Raw genomic sequence first — 17,863 nt, forward strand, 5'->3', positions numbered from 1 at the left:
GCGCCGGACGCAAGTCCCTCAACAAGGCATGCGTACCTCTGAAGACCTCGGGTCTTCTTTTATCCCCTTTCCAAATGCATATGCATACAGTTTCACAATAAGTTCATACATATTCATTCCGCATGACATTTAGCACCAGTTCTTCTTTATCAAAGGAATTTCTAAGTCGGGCCAAATCGACCTTGTGGTCTTTTCTATTTTTCTTTCTCTGTCTCCTTGCTGTCTCGGCATGCAAGTTTTTCCTTCAACTTTGGCCTCACAGACTTTTCACCTTTCTTAGACACTTCACCTAATTCAGAATGGATCTTTACTCTGTCTCAATAAAGCAGAAAAGGTTTGAGTGAGTGAAGCTAGTTCTGCAATACATTTTTTTATTTTTAAAACAGAGAGCCTTTACAATGGGCACCAACTGCTCAGGCACCCTTTCTTTTCCTCTATCAATTATATCACGAAAAAGAGATCACAGATTAAACAAAACAGCAAATACTGTATGCGAAGGTTTTTCTTCCAAGTCATATAGAAGCTTAACTTTAGGCCCTGAGACATAAACACAGGCTATCACTATTTACATCTCAAGGCCACAATTCCAGCAAAAAGCATTCATGTGTGAATTTTAGTATAGCAGTCTATAGGATCATAGAATGGCTTGGGCTGGAGGTCTTAAAGATCATGTCGTTCCAACTCCACTGACATAGCACCTCTCAGTAGGCCAGGTTGCTCAGAGCCCCATCCAACCTGACCTTCTGTGGGCAACTAGTTCCAGCGTCCCATCACCACATAGTAAAGAATTTCTTCCTAATAGCTAATCCATCTTCTCCCAGTTTAAGACCATTAGCCTTGCCCTTGTCACTACATGGCCTTGTCAAAAGTCCATTGCCAGCTTTCTCGTAGGCCCCTTTTAGGTACTGGAAGACGCAATAAGGTCTTCCTGGAGGCTGAAAAATTCCATCTCTCTCAGCCTGTCAGACCTCTGATCGTTTTTCTACATATTTTGCACTGGATGTATTCATAGCAGTCTGGATAGGGAAATTGTTTTCCTCCTACTTCTGCATTGAGAGAAGTTGCTATTTGTAGACAAACAATGTATTTTATATGAAAGTATTTCTATGACTGAAACAGCTTTGCACTCTCTCACTCTTATATTCATTCTACACTAGCAGAACTAATCTGTGTATGCCTTACCGAAGCAGAGAAGGAGTCCACTATTGGTTTTTTGCACAGACCTCAAGTTTCACACCATCTTTACACGGTATAAACATGAAGCACCACAATCAGCATGCACTGCCTGAGGTCTTTTTTTCTTATCCCACAGAAGAGGAGACACCATACAGAAGCCTGAATTTTTCTCACATTGCTTCATCCTGGACATGATGACAATTTCTAGCTACAAATATGTCATTCATCAGGTTTGTTCCTTTGTGACCTCAGTGTAATTTGCAAACAATTTTTTTTTTAATATCTGGACTATCTTTGTGATTTCAAATGCCCTGCAGTCCTGCTAGATTCCACGTTTCACCATTAACTATACTAATGTTCTCAGGATAACTTGAAACACATTTGTTTTTCCCCTTTTGCAGCTTGTTATATAATTCTTACCAGGATTATACATATTTAATAATAAGGGAAAAAACCAGCATGATTTTCCCTCCCTGCCAACACCCTGTGTCAAAAGAAATTTATTAATATTTTTCAACGTGAAGACCTTCCATAAATACCTTCCAAGTAGGCTTTTTGCAGAACACACCATTTTATCAGTGCTAAATTTGAGATACAAGTCCAAAAGCTGCCTTTGCAGCTCATTAAATCAATGCTATTTTGACAGTATGCTGCAGTATGTGTGCTCCTATATGAGAAAGTTTCACCACTACCTTCTTGCACTCTAACTTTGTCACTGCACACTTCTCCCCATATAGCTTCCTGATATCACTTGGCACCATGCACCGTTATTTCCACTGGGAACAACTTTCAGTATCACAAGAAGTGGTTCAAAAATAAGAGAAGCAAGTTGTTTCTGAAGAAATGTGTTTCCCTTACTTCCTGCATTACTATGGCCTTAGTGAAATTGCTTTGAAACTTGGCTGCTTGAAGAATCTGGTCCTGTTTTTTGGTGGTTTTTTTGTTTTAATTTAAGAAAAAGCAAAAGTACTTGTGTCACAAACCCCCCACCTCTATGGCAGTAGCTTCAGAAATAATCTCATAGAATAGGAATAGCAAAACTAATCCTAAGGAAACAATAGCATATCATTTTGTTAATAAATGCACATCTTAATTTTGATGCATTACTTATTAAGAACACAAAGTAGTACAAGTCCAGTGTCTCTTAGTCTGCAAAAATTCAGCCCTCATTATTATTTGTAAAAGATAATTTTATTATATATTTACATTTACTTAAATAAAAACAGTATTTATTCTCATATATAAGATGAGAATATATCCTCTCTTATCCCCATTTCCCATTTTAGAGCATAAATAGTGAAAGCCCAAAGTATTTCACATCTCACACAGGAGCCAGGCTACATAAATCTCTGTAAATGTCACCCCGAACAAGTATATTATCCCAATCTCAGGAGAATAAGGAAAAAACAAAGATAAACACAAGAAGTAGGAGAGGTAAGTTGACCACTCCAGTAAAAATTGCCTTGGTAGATAAAGTACAGGCAAGTGAGTTATTGATGCATCTTTATGCAGTGCAGAAAAGCCAGGGGAGAAAAGTGTGATTCTGCAACAGACTAGAAAATGAAAGGCTTTTCACCCACCATCCTCAGCCTGATATTCTCTCTCCCCTCTAAGACTTTCTACTGCTAAAACTTTTTATTGTCAAATGACATGCATGAGTTACCAGTAGTGCACAACCCAACAACAGGCACTTTGTCTCTGAACGGTATTTAAGGAAATTCCCTGAAAAAGAAAACTAAAGCTATTTTGCATGAAACTTTTTTAAAACTATTTTGTCTTGAAATAGTAGTTTTTGAAGTGGTGTTTAGCACAGACTCAAAACAGAGTCCTGGATTTAAGAAATTATGGATTTGAAACAAGAGAAGGCCCCAGAGGCTGTATCTGCAATATGCCGTAGCTCAAGACAGTACTATCTAGACAATTTTTTTGAGAGGCCAGCAATAACCACAGAGAAGACACATTTTAAAAACTCACAAAAGCAGCCCAGTTTCTTACAATCCCATATGAAAATGGGTTATTTCAAGTGCACTTAATGGGGAAGTTTTAACTGCACTTATTACAATTGCTTTAGGACCTGAGCATGCTTCTTGAAGCACCATGAGAGACAAGAGTATTTTTTTTATTTTGGTGGTCAGGCTTAACCATCAGTGCTTCCAAAGATCTGGAGTACAGCTTTGCCCACCTCTCTTGATAACTAAAGAAATCTGAAAAGGGAGTGCTTATTGGTTTCATGCCTGCACAGCAAAGCTCTATTAATGCTTCAACAGTGCAACTGAAAGAGTATATTCCAATTTCAATATCTGAGTTGCACAAAAAGTGCATTAAGTATTTTAACTTGCTTACAAGAAGCTTTCTTCTTACAACTTCAAGGAAGGACTACGCTTCTTACCAAAAACATCTAGATTTCCTTGTGGCAGTGGGACAAGTAACAAAAGACAGAATCATTCATGTAGTTGAAGCACAGACAATTATAGGCCAAACAACCTGTAAAGTTTATACATTCAATACTACAGAATCATGCAAGACATGTTAGAGTTCTTACAGGATCTAAATAAAACTGGGGTGAGAGGAAAGTCACCCTAATTCACACATTTTCCATTGAAATATTGCTTGAAATTACCTCCTTAACAGCCCTTCCCCCCCACTCCCCCAAATCATTCAATACAGAAAAAGCTATTCTGTAAGTACTCACAAACTTGTGGTCAATTACCTCAATTTTACTAGAAACAAACAGGAATTTAAAAATACCACTGTTCAGAGTAGACTTTTGAAAACAGCATATGCTTTTCATCTCTGTAAAAGCACATTTTTAAGCCATTAGGCAGGCATATTGTAATGAAAGGAAATACATAAAATGTAAATCTTACTTGAGTTCAGAAAAGCCCTTCATAAGTAAGCTAAAGAATGCTTTTATACATGCGTACACAATTTGTATATATGTATATTACATATTTTGTCTACATTACATGTTACCCACTACACCCTTTAGCGATATTATGATGATCATAGAATTGTTTGGGTTGGAAGAGACCTTTATGTTCAGCTATTTCTAATTCCCTGTCAAGGTCAGAAAAACCTTCCACTAGACTGATGGCACACATACATATACTGGGCATGTATACGCACACAGAGATAAAGATTATAAAATACAATTTGTTGCTAAAATGCAGTGGTAAAATGAAAAATATTCTCAACTGAACATGACATCAGAACTGTCAAATGGAGAAGGAATTTGTTCCCACATAATTTACAATTAAAAAGGACACATTTTTGCTGAAGAATAGTATCAAAAGCAATAGGACACTATAAAATAATAATAATAATAATGCATTATAATGGCATATTCTTACATATATGTTCTTACAATATTTGAAATGCAAAACAGATCGAAGCAAATCTAATACTGTATTTTTTAAATTATGGCATAATACAAGTAATGAATCAATGAGTAACAGCCTCTTCAATGCATAGTTGATGTTGGAAGCTTGTGAATTTTCATTAAGAAAAATTTATCTTAACTTAGTCTTATGCTGTATTCAAATAAATTAGAATTTTATTATGTGGCACTGCAACAGTGTTAGATCTGACTGAGTCCTGATTTCAAGTCTCTTTATCATACCAACTAAACATACAAACTACTTCCCATTGCATTTTTGTAAGACTTTGATTAGCCAAAATTTCTGTTAATTACTGGCATTCTTAAATTGCATTGCTAGATGAAAACAAAAAATTTCTTGTCAATTACTGGCATTCTTAAGTTGCATTGCTAGATGAAAAGAAAAAATTTCTTGTCAATAGGAGGTACAGGAGCTACAGAACCATGTTTCATGGGCCACACCCAAATAAATCCAATTCTGCTGAGCAGGAATGAGAATTTCTCTTCCCGGTGAATCCAGATGTGTAGGGATATATTTTGCCATTGTAGACTGATTTTTAAAGATGATATCACTAGGATTTTTGGTGTTAATTCAGCAGAACACAACACAATTGAGATTATTTCATACATCCAATTCCCAGGATACCTAAGAGTAACATTTCTTTAAAGTTGGCCTTTGCTACTGTTGTCACTCACCTTTGCTAGCTGCTATTAGTGCAACAAAGTTAAAACGGGAACAAACGGTATTCTTTTACTTGCTCTACGTTTAATACCCATTGCACACACCTAGCATGATGATTCACTGTCTGAGCATTAAAACATTTGCTTTCCCTACAGAGAACCTTATGCTCTTGAAGATAAGGTAAATGAACAGATGAAAGTATCACAAATGAGTATGTAACTTCCCAACATCACTGCTGGCTTTGCCAATTATTCCCTGCATACCAGGTCTAATTCTCACTTACATGCACACAGGGTTGTGTGTCAAGAGAATGTGTATGATGGAACAGAATATATTCCAATATTTCATAGGTACAAATAAAAAGTTACCTAATAGAATATATGGCAGGAAATACATGGTCAAGGCCCAGTAGATAACAGATATTTTTCAAGTGAAATCTGATTCTGTGTGCTGCTGGAGTCTCTGAGAAACCCTAGAGCACAATTAGGTTCACAGCCTGCATTTGCTTACCCTGCACAGAGACAGGCAACATGCTCTCCTGCAACACAGAGACAAACCACAGAAAACACATAGTTGGAAATGGGCCTCAACCATGGGATCTTAGCCTTCCCTGTACCCACTATATTGTGTTTCTGTTCTTCAGTTTGCCCTTAAAGGTACTGTTCTTACAACTTGCTTATTTAGTCCTTAAGAGTCTCTCACAGAAAAGGCTGGACCTTTGGAATCCTCATTTCTGCCAGAAGGAGCTGCAGCAACTCAGTGGGTCTTATGAGGACAGCCTTGGTTTTCTCCTCATATCCCAGGTTTTAAGGGACAGCTTGTTGCAGAGGATTGACAAACTAAGTGCAAGCTTTTAAAAAGCAAAAACTTATATAGCCCAGGTATTTGTATTGCACTTCATGAAATGCTTTTACCTCCAGTGCCTTATACAACAAATCTACACAACCAGAACTGAGGCTAAAAGAACCACCTGCATCTTACTGAACTACTCATTTCCATGTAACAGCTAGCTTCAATTCTTCAAAAAAATGCAAAGATTAATTTTGTGCTCTGTAAAAATTGTGTTTGAAAATTTACATTCAATTTTAGTGGTGAAGACACTGTGTCCAGCAAACCTCATAAAAGCTTTAAGAAAACCACTGAAGATTTTATTCCTGATCCTTCCAAGTTTCGGGGTCCTCCTGCAAATCCCAGCCTTTAGTATATTAAAGACATACTATCATTTTCACTTTGTTAATTCATACTGCACAGTATTTCTCAGAGTTTGCAAAATCCATTCAAAATATCACTTACAGCTGATGATGAAAGAGTCAATTTCTGACATCCCACAGAAAGACTCTGAACATCCATCTTCCTTTATCAACATTTGTTGTTCATTTTAATTAGCCAAAACACCTAAGTCAAACTCTTTCTGCTTCCAGCCTTTTCAGCCAAACTTTTGCTGCTTTTAATTGCAATAATCCCCACTGTGTCAAATGCACTCTGCATAAAAGGATGAACAATATTAAGAGCACTGCAAGCAAACATCCAAGCATTTAATGTGACTGCTACTAAAACAAAGTTTAAATCCAAGCAATTACTAAATCCCAGCCAGACATTTGTCACTAGGATACCTAGAGATTATTGCAAATGCAAAAATTAGTAATAATTTTTTACTAAACTTAGTTGCTTAGTCTGTCAAAGTACTTCATTAAAATACATATTTCTAGCAGATTTAATGTCATTTGTGATGCTTTAGCACAATATTATAGTGTTGAGAACACTGAGGAAAATATTTACTTTTTGACGAACAAGTTAAATCCCTGAAAGAAGCTTATATCCCTGTAATTATATCTCAAGTTTGAAGCTAAACTCTTTCTGCTTTGAAGATCTATGAAAGAATCAAAGATTTGTTCCAACAAGAATATAATAAAGCATCTTTTGTTTTTTAACTCAACATGTATGAACCACACTTTTAGTCCATACCACCATTTATTTGCAGGTAAACTACAATCTTCTATTAATGTAATACTGTGACAAAAAAAAAAAAAAGAGAAAAGGAAAACCAGCCAATCAAAAAATACCCCAAAAAACAACCCACCAAAAAGCCCCCAAACAAACAAACCAACCAACTAAAAAACCAAAAATCCCCTAAACAAAATAGAACAAAAAACTCACAGCCAAAAAAACCACAAAATCCCCCAAAAAAACAACAATTCAAAGCCAAGCAAAAAACTTGTAATTTACTTCCTAACACAGTCTGATATTATACATCTAACTTCATCTAAAATTGCCACTTGCATTTTAACCTCCAGTTTAACCATACTAAACAAACTATATACTTGTGTGCTTTCATACTGGCCATAGTACGGTGTTATCCTGTTACACCACATTAAGTCAGAAATATACTGAACATCAAGACTGAGGAAATTTCAGATCGTATTCATTAACTACATAAATTCAACTCAAAGTTCAATAATACATGTGTGAACAACATTTGAATAGACCAGATAATTTCAGATGAAAACTAATTGAATATGATTATTTTAGATTTAAGTTCTTCCTTGAACCCCAAACAACCACAAGAAAATCCCCCTGAGTTTTGGAAAAAAATATAAGCAGCTAGGCACTGCTGTATCCCTGTGACTTCCAAGATCCTTCTGACCACAGAATCAGCCTGGCATAGGGATACAATTATAAACAGGTAAAATTCAGCTCCAGTAAGAGCTGCAATAATGCCATGCATGGAAAAAGTTTAAAAGATATCTTCTTTTAATTACTGTGGCTTATATATTTCTGAAATAAATCACTCAATTTTTTAGCCTCTATCAGAGTGAGGTAAAAAAACTCACAAAACCAAACAAAACATGAGCCTCTTCCTTTTAAAAGGAATGTACAATCTAAACTGGATTATGATTTGGCAATTATGCTATTATTTTTAAAAATTAAGTGAAGCATTAACTACCAATCCCAATTAGTACAGATGGGGGGGTTTGTCCCACAATTCACACTGTCATAATTTAATAAAAAATATATTTGTTTCCCAGTAATTTTTTTGTTCAAAGAAAACTTCTAATTACTCAAATATAACCTGATGTGAGAAGAATGAAACATACAAAGCCACACAGTGTCACATCACAACCAAAGAGATCAGACAGTCCCTCAATCACAGGTGACTTTCACAGTTCTTTTTTAAGTTTAAGATAGATCCAAACCAGGCATAGACTATGGATGTGCATCAGTTCTCTGTGGTACTACATTACATGTCCCCAGACACCAAACTCCTCACCATCAGTCACCAGCATCAACACTGCAGTGACGCCTGCCTTCTGCCAGCTGTGCCTGGGGCACACCTGCCGACACCACTGTGCACAAGGCTCATTTAGGGCACTGGCAACACTGCCAGCGGGTAAAATGATAGCGAGGGCCAGAGGGCGTCCTTGCCCACATAACAGAAATGCAGGCAAGTATGGAAAAGCCATGACCAGCTAGAAGATCCACTGCAACCTTTGTATCAGGGCACACACCTACACCTAGCAGGGCTCCCCTTGTTTGTCCAAGGAACACCTAGATTCAGATCTCACCACTTCAGCTCCTACACTTCTCAGAGGGACAGAGAGGGGATGAGAATAAGTCTGAACAGCAAACTAACTAAGAGAACACCAACAGTAGGATCACACAAAAGGGTCTTCATCAGGTTTCAAACTTCTGTTGACAGAGATTGTCACTTCATACCAAGTGAAGTGGAACCGTGGAATTCCACCATTGGAGCCACAATCCAAGTGGTGACGCCTAAAATCACAAGCCAAACAATATTAAGATGATAACATGCATTTACCTTAAATGAACGCCCTTCATAGTGCAAATATGGTGAAATGCACACATAATACAGGACCCTGACAATTTTATAAGTTTGAAAAAATTAGCATACTTAACAGAAATAATCCAATTAGAGGAATATTAATTAAGTTAATTAATTACCCACACTTTTGGTTCTGCCCCTACTTAAGCCCCCTCCACCTCCCCCAGCTGGTAACGACACATGTATTATGTCTATGATACACAGAGAAAATAATAATCTCATTGGTTCACCACAGAAGCAAGATTAAACATTCCAGGAAAATTAGCTTATTGTTCTAAAATCTAAGTGAAAGGGTAGGACAGTACTACCTAGACTACAGTTAGTTAAGGACCTATATAACTTTGTAATAGTAGTCTACTGAGCTATGAATATATGGAAAATGTATAAAAAACAAAAATCTTTTTGGCACCAGTGGTAAGATGCAAAGGGCAATTTTGAATTACAGACAGTTTGCACAGTGTATGTGCACAAAGTATAAGGAGTCAAGATGAGTGATGAAGGTAACTGCACTTAGTAATCATGCATATGTTCATGACTGCTTACTAGTTAATAATTGACCTCCACAAATGGTCACACATCTGTTTACAAATTATCATTTTTACATCACAGGTAAATAAATTCAAGCATCAAAAAATACGAGGTAGGATTTTCCTATGATGCACCACTGCTTTGGGGCTGCACCAAAGTTACATTTTGATCACAGGTGCACTTAAACTACAGCAATCTTTCTTGTGCAAGCTCAAAGAAGAGTTCCTCAGAACACAATTACTATCAGAATCCCTATACAACATTTCCTCTAGAGAAACTATGGTAAAGAGGGTACTGATCTCAGATGATCAGTTTGATATGTCAATCCTCCATCATGTAGAGCTTCTGTCACTTCTGTGACATAAAGCGTAAAAAATGGAAGCTGGATAGGTTCAAACCAAAAAATAGGAAAATACTTACAAACTCAGAAGTTAGTAACATACAACACACATTCTCTTTGGGCTTCAGTATGACAGACTTCAGATCCCAAAGAAATACAGCTAAATCTAGATGCTGGAACTCCCAGAGATTGAGCATATAATGGCTCTTTTTTCCATTTCAAACAACAATTTTAGTTATTTATATAGTAGGAAAATACTGCTTATGTACATTGCTGAAACACAAAGATAGCAATCTCCTTTCTTGGTGTTGCACTGTGCATTTGTCTTACAATACTATCAGCCTCCCATAGCAAGCAGAGTATCTATTAAAATTAGGAGTCAGACAAGTGCATGTCACAGATTCCCCTTTAGAAACAAGCCTGTAAAGAAAAGTCAGAATACTAATCAGCAAAGCAATAATTTAGTGACTTACTGGGTTGCAACTGAAAAGAGGAAGTGAATTGATCAGTTCAGCTGTTAGCAGAACGCAATAATCTCAAGCTGGGAACCAGTAACTCTGACGAGTAGTTTCAAATACGTTTCCTCTTTTATCCCGAAGCTTTGTGCGCTCACTTTTGTTAATAACAGCACAACAGGAAGGCCTCTGCTCACATAATTATAACAATAATAACAACCTGGTCTGTTGAGGTAAGAAGGAAAAAATGAAGGAAACACTGCCCTCATTGCAGCCTGTATGTGCTGTAGATGACTCAAAGTATTCATCTGCTGCTCAGAGCTTCCAGTTTTGCTGCTCTGCTATAGAAAGGCAGTCAAATAACAAAGACAGTCCTAGATGGGGACTGTCTGTTAGTAGTAATACTTCAGACGCCAACATAAGTGTATGAAAAACACAACAAAAATCACACCTAGATAGACACCAACACACAACAAAACCCAGTATGTTCTCTGGCACTATAGAAACCTAGATAGAGAAAGAGAAGCAACCTTGCAAACACTAAACGTAGGCCTGGGGCACCCATACAAAACACCTAGTTCTGCTAGAGACTCATATGCTTCTTGGCTATTTTGCATGAGAACACCACAGTACGCTGAATCTGCTCTTTCATATGTGGACAATTAAAATATTTCTCCACGGACGGGTCAAAATTAGTTGCCCGTGTTCTACATAACTCCCAACAGAGAGCTTGGGACTGCGCAGAGATGACAGTTTATAACATTACAAGACTTAATTAAAAGCTTTTCAGGCTAACAAGTAGGACACTCCTCCTACTGTTGGAATTTTATTTTCTTCAGAAACTTAAGCATAAGACTTTGAATAAGAAATATATTTCAAATGAAAAGCAGTATGTGAGCCATCTTAACCTAAATATTTGTGGTTATATACTACTCATTCCTTAGATCTGACTCTGAATTTTTTTTTATTTGTTCAACAGTGAACATTTTAGCAGGTGTTCCTACATAATTGATACAAAAGAAATTTTGTATTCACATCGTCAATTAAGACCATCTTCTGATTGGATGGATTGTTTTATTGAAGAGGTCTCAAACTCCTTCTCATTATCAACACTAAAATTTTGCATTGTTTTGTCTAGTAATATCAGAATATTAGATGATCTCTTAAAATTACACAGATATTTGTGCTTCAATTTTAGGTACTTTCATATCTTAGAATCCATTATTTGCACCCCATATAGTAACATTTTGTGTGTTCTTCTGCCTAGAAAGACACATCTTTAAGAATGCCACCTCTGCCTTCTGCATGCACTACGAATCATCACACTGACAGGCCTGAAGATTAAAGTAGTCTCAGAAGCACCACATCTGCTTATATGCTAGCAGCACCATGAATTTCAGCAGAAGTCTAACAATCACAGAAAATGTGATCAGAAAGACTATGACTCTTCCTCATCCACATTCCCCAGTACTTCAAAACTATTTCTAGTGGAAAGACCAGCAAAGCCTCTAAGCAAAGTAAGTTTCCAATTCAGATTTCTATTGCCCTTGAGAAACAAACAATAATCCTCTTTCCATTGCTGTATTTAAGAATCCTACAGCAATCTATGAATAGCTGGCAAAAAAGTTTGTAGTGTAAACAAAAACTGATAACATTAAACATACAAGTATCATTATTTAACAAGATGACTTTGTTACATCATCATGTTTGTACTAAAAACAAAACCAGAAACTGCGGACTCCCATGAGAAGATTTACTGTTTTCTAGCCAGAAAGCTCTTCACAATACTTCCTTTGTTTTCATGTTGAACAAAGTGACTAAACTTGGTGGAAATCTGTTCCCTCTCAGGAGCTTCCATTACCACTTGGAATGTGAAAGTTTCTTTTCCTCAAAGTTGAGTGAGATGTAAAGAGCTAAAGTACCAGTCCCTCAAAGGCTACTCTGTGTGCCGGCCTTCATGCAGACATGTATGACTATCACCTACCTTATACAGTTACCACACTGACTTCCACATCACTCAAACTCAAGCAAAGACATGAGTTTTGGCAGAAGCCGTGAACGCAATTTTGTCATAGGGTACGCTCCTTCATGCAAGATAAGACACATGAGCCTTCTTCTTTGCAGGCAATTTGTTTAACCATAGAAACACCACTGAATCTCTCTGCAGACCAGTGACCAGGACCTGGGTCAGCTGAGTACGAGGCAATCTCCACACCAGACCATCCCTTCTGCTCAGTGAAGAATCTCACATTAAACACATCACAAAGAAATACAGACATCCCAATCAGCACCCGCAGGTGTGGATCTGCTGATAATGCATTGCACAATGAAGACAGTAAAAGTATAGTGATCTTTACCTTGACTCATACTCCAAAAGACTACACTGCATGGCAATCTCTCTTACAGCCTAGAAGGCAATTTTCACCCTCCATCCTCAGATAAATCTCTCCCAATATGGTCAGTCAACATACTGGAGAGAAAAGGCTGAATAGGACTATATATTTTCTTAGCAATGTTTTGTCAGAATTATGCATACAGAAATATTTGTCTATTCACACAAATCAGTAACAAGTCTTCTCAAATTTGTAAAACCCTAGAGGAGGAGAGACACCAAAGACAAAGGATTACAACACAGCTGACTCATCCCTTGACAGAGTTTTGAACGTCAAATTTGACACTGAAGTAACTAAGTAACACAGTGATCAAAAAAACTTAACTCAGACAGCACTAATGAAAATGAAGTTCAGTGTTCTTATCTGAGATAGTTTTGATTCTGTGTAGTGCTCCCTGCCAGACTCAAAATGGCCATGGCCTCAATGGCCACTGCATTACTCCTGTCAAAAAGCTCTTACAACACATTAAGACCAAGAGTTAAATTAGGTATAAAAAGGGAGAGCATCTGCAGACACCAAAAAGTTACCTTAGCAGTAACCAGGATATCCCAGAATCTTACCATTTAGCTCAATCATCCTTTGAAGATTTCCAGTATAGCTCTAACAGGAGCCCCACAAATTTCTCAACTCCCTTTTAATAATGCAGCTTTACAGCTTGGGTTAGAGAAGGTAACCCTCATAGCCATGAAGACAGTTCTTTTGACCCAAAATAAATATTTTCAATTATCTTCTAATTGGAGATAGACAGAACTGGTAGCTGCAAGGGATTTTTACCCTACTCAAATAAAAACCTGGCTTCTCCCAAATTTTCTGGCTCACAAGTGTTTAAAATGTTTTACCAGCAACTGAGTTCACTTGGGTAAAAAAAAGACAAAAAAAGCCCACATTTCCCAAATTTTGTAAGCCAGCAGATTACAAACTTCCCTCCAAATCACTCAGAGATCAGCAGAAATCTTCAGAAAACCAACTAAACGCCATTTGACATACAGCCCACGGCCCAATTACGGCCATTAGTAATGAGAAAACCACAGTTTGAGATCCGCTATCTCATTCAGTTATGCCTCTTCATGAACTGAAAAAAAAAAAGATTTGGGGAAGAAACAACAGTTTGTAATGAATCCAAGTGCAAATATTTACTGGCTTTCATGGTCCAGTGGCTAATGGCAGGAGACTTCACAGGATTTTCCATAACTAAATGGCAATGCCATTCTAGCATTGGGAAACTTTTCTACACATGCCAGTCAGCAAGAGCTGCTGACACAGACCAGAGGCCAGCACAGGCTGCCAGTCTCAGTACAGACCCGGGACTACCAGCAGATTGCTGCTGCTGGTATGTCCCTGCTCCCCCAGCTGCTGCTGTTGGGAATAGCTACACTGAGACCTGGAGAGTGATGGGCACACCCCTCCAACAATTAATCACAGAATCGTAGAATGGTTTGGATTGAAAGTATTCTTAAACATTACCAAGCTATAGCCCCACTAGCCACAAGCAGACCAGGTATACCTTCCACCAGATCAGGTTGCTCAATGCCCCATCCAAGCTGGCCTTGAATACTTTCAGGAACAAAGTTTCCACTGTTTCTCTGAACAACCTGTTCCCGAGTCTCATCACTCTCAAAGTACAGAATTTATTTGTAATATCTAATCTAAACCTACCCTCTTTCAGTTTAAAGCCATTCCCCATTGTCATATCACTAAATGACCTCGTCAAGAGTCCCTCACCAACTCTCTTACCCCCTTTAGGTATTGGAAGGCTGGTCTAAGGTCTCCCCAGAGTCTCCTCTTTTTCAGGCTGAACATCCCCAGCTTGCTCAGACTGTCTTCACAGGAGAATTGTTCCAGTTGCTCCACATCATCTTCATGGCCCTCCTTACGACTCTCTCCGACAGGTCCATGTCCTTGCTGTGCTGGGACCCAGAGCTGATGCAGCCCTGCAGCTGGAGTCTCACCAGAGCAGACAGAGGGGCAGTACCCCCTCCATTGCCCTGCTGCCCACGCTGCTCTGGATGCAGCTCAGGATGCGGCTGGGTCTCCAGGCTGCATGTGCACATTGTCCAGTCATGTCCAGCCTCTCATCAACCAGCAACCCCAAGTCTTCTACCCACGCCTGCTCTTAATCCATTCTTCTCCCAACCTGTATCTGTGCTTGGAATTGCCACAACCTCTATGCAGGACCTACATGAGATCTACATAAGACTCTCAAGCCTATCACAGTCCCACTGGATGCCATCCCTGCCCTCCAGCACATTGACACCGCACACTTTGGCGTTTTCAGCACAGCTGCTGAGGGTGCACTCCATCCCATGGTCTCTGACACCAACAAAGCTGTTAAACAGCTCTGCTCCCAATACCAGCCCCCGAGGACACCACTCACCACTGCCCTCCACTTGGACATTGAGCCATTGACCCCAACTCTCTGAGTGTGATCATCCAGCCAATTCCTTATCCAACAAGTGGTCCACCTGCCAAACCCATGTCTCTTCAGTTTAGAGACAAGGAACAGTGGCAATATTTTGTATAAGTCCAGGTAGGTGGTGTCAACTGCTCCTAACTACCAACTCTATAACCCTGTTATAGAAAGTCATCAAAATTTTCAGGCACAGTTTGCCCTTAGAGAAGCCATGTTGGCTGGCACCAAACATATCTTTATTTTCTATGCACCAGAGCACAATTCCAGGAGGATCTATGCCCTGATTTTGCTAGGCACATGATTGGCCTGTAGCTCCCCTATAGTTAAGCCATCATCTAGCTGCATGGATGTATCCTCTGCCATTTAGCTGATTCACACTGGTACTCAGGCCAAGAACTTCTTGTGAAAACAAACTCACCAGGAGAAAGAAAGCAAATTACTTTCCCAGATAGCAAAGAATGGGAATCTCTGCACACAGGGCAAGGAGAATCCAGTCCATTCACTCTCTCGGCATGCACTAATCTGACCATGGGCTTTGCTACAGAGTAGTAAAAGTAGCTAATTTTGCTACAAAGTAGCGGCAACAAGAGGCCCAGTAGGCACAGAAAGTGAGATTTCAGGCTGGGGACAAGGCAACACCAAGCTGTTAAAACCAAGCAACAAGTTCCTCTCTCTCTTGACTAAGTCAAATGAACACCAACAGCAATTTCACACACTCAATCATCTTCTCAAGAGCAAGAGAAACTATCAGGTCTCAGTTTATCAATTCCACTTCTCTCAGGCCTGTCCCCTGCCATTTACACTGCCCCACCCCCCACCACACAGCCCCACAAGTGCAGGTAAAACATGCAAATTGCCCCAGCTAAAGAGCCAGTTCAAAGACAGCTGCCCTTCACACTAGTTTCTTTTGTTCTTGCAAAGCTATTTTTAATTCAGATCCGTTCAGTGATCCGATATTATGACAAAGCCTTATCAACAGTTGTGCAACCACAGCCAAAAAAGTGGCAAACTGCCATAACAGTTGTAGCATTTTTAGTCAGCTTTGTTTGGTGCTGAAGGCAACATCTCATTAAACTGCACTGCTCACCAAGCTGTAATCTTAAATGGCAGCAGTTTTCTTCAGCTCAAGTGGCACAGTTAACTAAGTTTCTGAAGCTGTTAACAAGGCTTAATAACTGTCAACTACTGCAAATTGCACCAAGATTTCTACTGTAGAAGGACATTGATTTTAAGTATTTGTGCAATCAAAGGATCTTTGTATTTGTGTTCATAATGCATAATATAATTGTGGTCATAAACTAAAAGCTCCACAAAAGGACATCGAGATAGACTTTGCAATTTATATTTTCCCTTGCCAAAATACTGCCAAATTCTAAGTTTGCACAAAGATAAAAGGTGCCAATTGGAACCTGATTCCAGAAGCCTGATAGTTTCAGTTTTTTTCATAGGATAAGTTTCATGATTCACAGCAAAATGGTCTCCTTTAGAAGAGAATAAAAATCATCCTACCAACACTGGGTCTTGATCTGCAGTCACACATTTCTTATATAGCACTGAATGAATCTTTCAGCTTCTGTGTCTCAGCTCCAGGGTCTGTTCTCCGATCTTAAAGAGACATTTTAAAAGGTACATCACTATCTATAGAATTTATAATATTGCAGTTACAAGTATCACATAAAAAAACAGAGGGTACCAAGCAGGAGATAGGCCAGGTGGCACACAATTGCAAAATACATGAATCTTGAGATAAAACAGCTAGCATAAAAATGAGCACAGTTAATAAAATGGCCATCATCCAGCACCTGCTTTACTAAACAGAAGCATCCTATGACTATGCAAATGCACAGCATCACAAAAAAATTTCCAAGTAACTTAGTTTTTTTTATTATGATGCAGATCATAGCTGTGACACTCTGAAGAAACTATTGTGAGCTTACTCTTACTTAAAAATTTCATATTTCAAAGTACAAAATACAAGCACATCTGGACAGTAGTGAAAATAAACCATGCACTTGCAACACTTGCAACTTCCTCCTACTTCACTGATGACAAATAAAACAGACCAGCTTTACTGAAAGGAGGAAATAATAAATAGTTGTAAATTGTACCTTGCAACAGGTTGATATGGTTTTCCAGTAACTACTGGAGAATGAAGAGGGAACGTAAAAAAATGGAATTTCCAGTTCACTGAAGGAGGACTTCAAGTTTCTTGCTCACATATGAGGAGAAAAGGTCTTTTAGAACTGTAAAAATGTGAAGAATAAGACAATACATGTGACCACATAACCACAACGGGAATCTGCAGTGACAAATTACATACTTGATCTATTTAGAGAAAATAAAATTCAGAGTATCAGTGGTGTCACTATAGCAAATAATGACAGTACAAAACTGATTCAAATACAAATTACACTTAGAGAAGGAATGGTCAAAACTGTACCTAGCACCAAATGGCAGGATGCCCAGGAAAGAAGATGTGAAGACCATGATCCCAATTCCCACTTGCTACGGCCGGGGAAGACTTAACTTGAAAAAGCATTCCATTGCAGTTAACTTGTGTAGAGCTTGCTATTATCTAATATGGGGTTTTAATCAATAAAACACATATCCAACTGCTCATCAATATACTCCTAAATGCACATTTTATTTTGCCTGATCATTG

At 38.4% G+C, this 17,863-nt stretch overlaps 1 protein-coding gene across 1 annotated transcript in view; it reads right to left on the reverse strand.

The window, feature by feature from the left end:
• Positions 1-17,863, reverse strand: part of PIP5K1B (phosphatidylinositol-4-phosphate 5-kinase type 1 beta) — a 99,188-nt gene that overhangs the window by 77,867 nt on the left and 3,458 nt on the right. Inside the window, exons 2-3 of the mRNA XM_063179583.1 lie at positions 17,310-17,444; positions 16,711-16,806 (exon numbers count right to left, since the gene is read on the reverse strand). The gene's annotated coding sequence lies outside the window, so the exon portion shown is untranslated. The remainder of the gene's footprint in view (positions 1-16,710; positions 16,807-17,309; positions 17,445-17,863) is intronic.

The sequence above is a fragment of the Melospiza melodia genome, chromosome Z (genome assembly GCF_035770615.1).
Source record: "Melospiza melodia melodia isolate bMelMel2 chromosome Z, bMelMel2.pri, whole genome shotgun sequence".
Taxonomy (NCBI): domain Eukaryota; kingdom Metazoa; phylum Chordata; class Aves; order Passeriformes; family Passerellidae; genus Melospiza; species Melospiza melodia.